This window comes from Pholis gunnellus (assembly GCF_910591455.1).
Source record: "Pholis gunnellus genome assembly, chromosome: 3".
Lineage (NCBI taxonomy): Eukaryota > Metazoa > Chordata > Actinopteri > Perciformes > Pholidae > Pholis > Pholis gunnellus.
Window position 1 is genome coordinate 5146417 of NC_136529.1, and position 7996 is coordinate 5154412.

Sequence of the window (7996 nt, forward strand, 5' to 3'; positions counted from 1 at the left end):
ATCCGACGGCTCAGGAAGGGAACGCAGGGCCTACCCCAGGCTGTTCTCAGTGGGGGGGGGGGGGGGGGGGACTGCTGACCCTTACGGGGAACATTGTCGGGCGGTGGAAAGAGCACTTTGAGGAACTCCTAAACCCGACCAACATGTCCTCCGCAGAGGAGGCAGCACCTGAAGACCTAGCGGGGGGGGGGGGGCTCACCCATATCCCTGGCAGAGGTCGCTAAGGCAGTCAAAAAGCTCCTTGGTGGCAAGGCGCCGGGGGTGGATGAGATCCGCCCTGAGATGCTGAAGGCGCTGGACACTGTTGGGCTGTCTTGGCTGACACGCCTCTTCAGTGTCGCATGGGGGTCGGGATCAGTGCCCATGGACTGGCAGACCGGGGTGGTGGTTCCCATTTTCAAAAAGGGGGACCGGAGAGTGTGCTCGAATTATCGGGGTATCACACTACTCAGCCTACCGGGGAAGGCTTATGCCAGGGTGCTGGAAAGGAGGCTCCGACCGTTTGTCGAACCTCGGATTCAAGAGGAGAAGTGCAGATTCCGTCCCGGCCGTGGAACAGTGGACCAGCTCTTTACCCTCGCAAGACTACTGGAGGGGTTCAGGGAGTTTGCCCAACCAGTCTACATGTGCTTTGTGGACTTGGAGAAGGCTTTTGACCCTTTGGGTCCCTCGGGGGTTCTTGTGGGGGCTACAATGGGCGATCCGGTCTCTGTACGACTGCAGTAGGAGCTGTGTCCGCATTCTCGGCAATAAGTCAGAAACATTCCCAGTTGGTGTTGGCCTCCGCCAGGGCTGCCCTTTGTCACCGGTCCTGTTCGTGACTTTCATGGACAGGATTTCTAGGTGCAGCCGGGGGGTGGAGAACGTCAGGTTCGGGGGTCTTGGGATCACCTCTCTGCTGTTTGCAGATGATGTGGTCCTGTTGGCCTCCTCGGATCGTGACCTCCACCATTCGCTGGGGCGGTTTGCAGCCGAGTGTGAAGCGGCGGGGATGAGAGTTAACACCTCCAAATCTGAGGCCATGGTGCTCTGCCGGAAACCGAAGGATTGCTCCCTCCAGGTGGGGACGGAGTACCTACCTCAAGCGAAGGAGTTCAAGTATCTCGGGGTCTTGTTCACGAGTGAGGGTAAGATGGAGCGGGAGATCGACAGGCGGAACGGTGCGGCTGCAGCAGTAAAGCAGGCGCTGCACCGGACCGTCTTGGTGAAGAGAGAGCTGAGCCGGAAGGCGAAGCTCTCAATTTACTGGTTGGGCTACGTTTCTACCCTCACCTATGGTCACAAACTCTGGGTCGTGACCGAAAGGACACTCAGGGTTTAATTTAAGTTAATTGAAGTTGTTGGCAAGATGCATGAGGACTTTGAGATGATTGGATGCATACTTTGCTGCTTGCCTTCGTTACAGACATAAACATCTTTTACAGAGACAGATCTTTTATTGTACATACTATTTGTATTGTTATTAGGGATGTGGGGATTAACGGACTTGGCCATCACTGGTGGTCATACAAGTCACGGTTTCATCCATAAGAATTGAAGAAGCTATGATATCTATGGTGTCCTGATTCCTGCATTGAGACACATTGTCTTTGCTTGTGGGGGAAATCTCCTCTTGCGCTAGTCACCAAACACGTGCGTGAGCCGGTTTGTTTTGTGTGTTTGAGAGTGTCTATAGCCACTCACCTGAAGCGTCGCTGTAAGCATTTCAGAGAGAACCAACACTCCAGCATGATACCCGCCAAAAGATCTGCCATTTTGGATACAAAAAAATGACCAGGGAGTCTTGTGAATTATTCACATTGTGAATATAAATGTTACTGCCGATCATCAGCAGCCTAGATTAAGTAAAAAATATGCGATTTTGAGATTAGCATTGCGGCTTTCTAGTCTGATAATGAAACATGTGAACAAATAATTCGTTGAAATTGGCAGGAGAGCTATAGAAGCTCCCGTACGGCGCAGAGCCATACAGCTCTGAAGGTTCCATTTCGTTCCATTGTGGTGCGTTCCAGTTCCATTCACTAAATTATAATGTTATCATGATGTTTTCAAATGTAATCCTAGAACATCTAGTTTTAGTGAGAAACGTGAATAAATCCTGTCGTTTTCACAGCAATATAAAATAGATATTAGAGAGGGAATTATAACCTGTTTAACTTCTAAACAGTAGTTCTAAGCAGCTATAATTCCTCATTAAAATGACTAATGCCAAGATCTTTTATTTATCAATAAAAATACAATATTTTGTTTCCTAATCATTTGAATTGTATGTTTTCACCACTATAGATGACTTAAACAAAGTAGAATGATGTGGTTGATGATGATAATAATATTTCAGTTCATTAGCTATAGGCCTATTAGAAATATTCTGGTTAATAATCTTGAACACCGTGAAACAGTGATATTTCCTCTGACAATAACCATGATATCATATTTTCATATTTTGACATCCTAATTGCCCTTTGGTAACAATAGACAATAGTCCACTAGAGGGTGCTGAGTCAGCAGGATTGGACTATGTAACTATACAAAAAATAATTTTAAAAATGTGTATAAAAGTTGTGGTGACAGTGTCAATTATAGTGGAGCTTGGAGAGTTTAAATTCTAAGAGGAGATACATTTGGAAATCTTGAGCTTCATAGGGTTTTATAGAGTTCAAATTTTATTTTTTATATATTTCCAAAAGTATGAAAGCGATAAAAACCTACATTTTATTGAATATTAACTTGAAAACAAACATTTTCACTCCACACATTTTGTTTTACTACGTCCACTTATTGTTTTTGCACAACGCTTCTTAATCAATGTGATGGCCTGAACATACCATCATGTATTATCTTCAGTAAAAGTTACTTTCTTTTTTAAAAGATGTCTGTGAAATTCCCGCCTATGCAAACTTTGTATTTAAAAGCCACTTGGCTCTAGTTTAATAATAACTACATATTTTAGATAAGTTATATTCTAACTTAATCCAAACCATGGCAATGGTCGTCTATTGTGTCTGACAGCAAGTTTGAGGATTTGTGCCTGTACTAATATATGTGTTCAACTTCTTTATGTATGCTCTTTTAAAAATATATTACAAAAGTAAGTCATATTCAAATTCAATATTCTGCCCTATCACGGTCTTCTAAAGATCAGGATCATCATGTTTATAACTATTGGTGTTGCTATACATTTGGTACTGCGGCGGCCTCGAATCACCAGATCAATATTAAAAACTAAGGTGACATCCTGTACTGACACGCAGTTGACCGATAGCACCATCTTGTGTCCATCTATGCCACTGTACATCTGCCAGTGTACTGTATCCTTCAAGAACAAAATCCTATCATCATGATTATCTACATAAGAAGCCAAAAAGAAAATGCATTGACCAGGCAAGTGTGTGCCAGAATTTCAATAGTTTATTTATTCATTAATGAATCAATTATTCAATGAGTTATATGCCTGTTGGCAGTCACATTACATTCAATTTCTCATTTCGTAACAGTGTAGACAAATCACACAAAATATTACATCTTATACAAAATCTAAACTTCTCTTTTATAAAACATTTAGACATCTGCAGTTTTTTTTTCTTTATTTAATCTTAAATACAGTTTTATTATTTTTTAACGGCATAAAACTCACTGAGAAAGAGGAAAACATCTGTTAAAATACACATATATATATATATATATATATATATATATATATATATATATATATTATTTCTTTTTCAGTCCAGTATTTAAAATAGCGTCATTTACCACAACTAAACACACAGTAATACTTCTGCCACTGAGGAAAGGAAGGGGGAGGTTGGAAATGTAACGTCCACAGCTATACATCCCTCTGAGGTCCCAGCAGGTTTTTCTAAATGTATCTTCCCGCTGCCTTCACCTTTGCTTCCACTCACTGACAGGTGAACAGCGGTTCGGATGGTCACAACATATTTCTTCCATCAGCTTTAGTCACTTTTAGAGGTAGAAAAATCTTTCAGGCATTGTGTCTCTTCACTCGTACATGAACATATCCTCCCCTGACCTGCACAATCACGGCTCTGGAGTGCTTCAGGGGTTCAAAGCTCGGCTTACGGGCTAATTTAAAACACACTCTGCTTTTGAGGGTCAAACCAACTCTGGCTACTCCGCCTGCCTGGTCTTATTCCCAAGGCGTCAAATACCGCCACTTGGGTCAGTGGGCTTTGTAGTCTTGATATCATAATGCCGGTCTTTAGCGTCTGTATGAGATGCACCGGGCTTTAAACTAACTCCAATGTAAACCCATCCTCGTGATTATTAGCCGCTCGGACCAACGGTCCTAGCATTACGAATGAATACTCCGCTAAAGGTGTGAGGGAGGGGTAGTGGATGACTTTTACTCAGGGGACCTTTGTTGAATGTTAAGATATTTTACGAACAATGTTGTGTCACTAGAGGTTACGTCTGAATCTTAAGTTACGTAACAGACATTTCTAACACTAATGATGCAGAAACCTAACCTTACCGTTTCACAACATGAAGTATTTTTGTTGCCTGAACCTCAACGCGTCCCTTTCACAACGTTAAGTATTTTTATTTCCTACACCTAAACCTGATCGTTTCGCGAATGTTGACCACGTGTTAAAATGTTGCAAACCTTCTGCGTCAAGACACAACGCAAAAAGGCTGCCGGGGCTTCTGCCCAAGCAGCATAATGTAATGTAGAGAGGACTTCACGTTCGATTCCTAGTTAGGATCTCTACCTCTGTCTTCCCTGAACAGTTTCAAAGCATCATTCATTTGCTCTTACTTGATGTACTATTCTGTGGATCCAATCAATCTAGAAGTGCTAAATCGAAAGGCAAGTGGAGACTTGCAGCAGATTTCTTCAAGACAGTTCGCCTCTCATCCGAAAGTCTTCCTCAGGTCTGACTGACTTGTTGGGGAGTGCCAGGCATTGGACTTTTGTCGGGGCATTCGACGCATCGAGCGTTAAATTCACATGTTGATCATTTGGCAACATGTGAGAGTCCACTGACTGACTTGGGATGTTCACATATGTACTGTGGATAGAGAGGGAGTAAGGGCAGAGGAGAGTGCAGCTTAGCTACGATCCCCCATCACTTTTGTGTCTGCAGATCAATTCATCTCCTATGGCATACAGTATGCATAACCTCTGGGCTCAGTCACAAGGGAACTGTGAAGGACATTACATAAGGAAGATTTGAAGTTTCCCTTCTGCAGATACCCTAGACTTTCTAGTATTTTCTAAGTTATACTGTGTGTAAGTACTTTTATACACTGCCTATTATGGTCCTACAGCCAAAAGATGCTCCCTTGCAATAGGTGCAATAGAGCTGTGCAAAATATAAGGGGTAGCGGTGAGTACTGCTGAGAGAAATTTGCTACTAGAAAGTACTTGTAAGACATACTTTCCCAGTTTACTGGTTCTCGGGTTTAGAGGTTTTGGTATGATCGTATTTTGAAACCATATGAGGTAAGACACAAAGGGAAGGGAGCAGAGGACACTTCTGGTTTGTGCAAATAGGAGACTAAGAAATACACACACTCATGGTGAGTAATTTACACACAAAGCAAATGCCTCATTGGCTACACTAGATCAAATATAGAATCTTCACAAAGCCAAAATGTCATGCACAGTCTACTAAGGCAACTTCAAAAACTGGAGTGAATGTCAGCTCCTAACACTGTATGGAACACAACGCGACACCGAGTTGAAACATGGGGGCGCTGTAGCAAGGCAAGTCTGTAAACACGAATCCATTTTACAACGTTTTATATCCATGATGAAGTCAGATTTCATGGTAGGTTCAATGTACAATCGACAGTGTACTACTACTTCAGTGATTGTAGTGCTTGTGTATATACAACTTCAAGACTGCCGGGTGACATAACGCCCCCATAGCTGCCATATTGGTCTTTGACAGGGAAATGATCATTTTATCACAGATAAATTGTTTGAATTGTTTAAATTATGCTAGCATCTTAGCTAGCTGGCATATCCTGGTTGCTAACCATCATTAGCTTAATATATTATGCATTAGCTAACGTACTGTATGAGGTTGACACTTTATTATACAACCATTTCAGAGGCTGGAAGCCTCTTGGTAACAGTTTGCTGCTTAGTTATCCTGTTAGCTCATTCATAGCTAACAAACTCTTTGTTATGAAGCAAGTGCCTGTTAGCATGGAAGGCCTTAGCTACTATTGCCAGGTTCTTTCAGTACATTTGGAGGTTTCAGCCACCTGGGGTAAGTGCTATTTTTATTATTTAAATTAATATATAATTATAATAAATAATAAATTAAATCTTCAACATTTCTCTACCATAATTGCTGGAAATTCTAACAAGGCTTTGAATCTCCAGAATTTCATGTTAGGAAATAAAATTGACATAAATGCAATTAACGGTGTACTCAAAAATAATTGTAGAATGGTTTCTGGTCTTAATTTTGGATGGGTGCTTTTGAAATGTTACAATTCGGAAAGGTCACTGGATGTTAAAACCAAATCAGAGAGTGTAAGCTATATTTTGGTGTAGCAGCCCAATCCCCAGGAAAATGTTTTGGTGTGAATGTATCTGCAAACCACAGATATGTTGAATGTGGATGTTTTTGCATTTGGTCAGAGCAAGTAACAAAGTACAGCAAACAACATGCAGCGCAAATGAAGATTATCAATCAGTATATCAAGCTAGAATAACAAGAAAAGTTACGTAAAAGAAAGTCTGCTAAGGGCGGATGTTCATCTATTTACGGTAGTTATGTTGTTAAGTTTGTTACGTCGTTAAGTTTCTTCATTTTACATTGTTACATTACGTCGTTACCTTATGTCGTTATGTTGTTATGTTGTTACTACATTACAATCACAATACTTTCATTCAGGAGATAACTGTTTGTGTCCTGTGTCCTGAAACCAAAAGAAAACGTTGACTTTACACTTATTATGTAACGTAACGGTTGCTAAGAAAAGTTACGTAAGAAAGTCTGCTAAGGGCGGTTATTATTTCTTTACGGTAGTTATGTTGTTAAGGTTGTTACGTTAGTTGTTATTATGTTTAGTTATGTCATTACGTTATGTCATTTACGTCATTACGTTACGTTGCTAGCTTACGTTGTTAGGTTTCGTTGTTAGGTTTCGTTGTTACGTCGTTACATTATTATTGATGATCTTTTTCTATCCTTAACCAGGTAGTTTTGTTACCTGAACCTAACCAATCATTTCACAACGTGAACAACGTGGCATTATGCATTTCTGCAAGAGTGATATGAGGCTGATATGAAACAAATTCATGAAATGTATTTTTGGTCTCGAAATGACGACGTTCAACGTATCCCCTGGTTTGTAGAAACGTACAGTGCCTACATCTTTATCTGGCAATTGGGTTGTGTAGAAACAAGCCTAAACTTTAGTACGACAAACATTGAGCACATTTTGGAAACAAACTGTCCCCATTAGTCTTCACTTTTAACTGAACTGATCTCCACTTGCACCACAACCCTTCTGTCTCTACAACTGAGACTGGACGATGGCTCCAGATGTGGTAGCTACGTTAAATGGCTAGAGCCCTTGGTGTGCTCTGGATGGGAATTACACAAGCTTGCGTATATGTGTATGCAGAACGGCTTTATTTAGGGCCTTAAACGTTGAGATCTTGGGCTGAAATGCATGTGTGTGGGTCAGCAGGATAAAAAAATCTCTGGTGTGTGCAACTAAGTGATGGCAGCGTGTTCAGTGTCGCTGATTGTGCAAATGTGTGCAAATGTGTGCAAATATGTACTGTAGGCTATGTGTGTGGAAGGGAGAGTGTATCTCAGCTCAGTCAAATGCAGTACAAGTATATTTCCAGAAACCACGTGTGTCTCCATGGTCAGCTGCCTTGGAAATGAGTGAGTGCAAATGAGTTTGTGTGTACATGCAGGTGAGCATGCTTGCAAATGTGCTGAGCTGTGTTGGCCTTTGTGCTGTGGTCTTGTCACTGCGCGGCTCTAATCCTCCCTTGTGACTT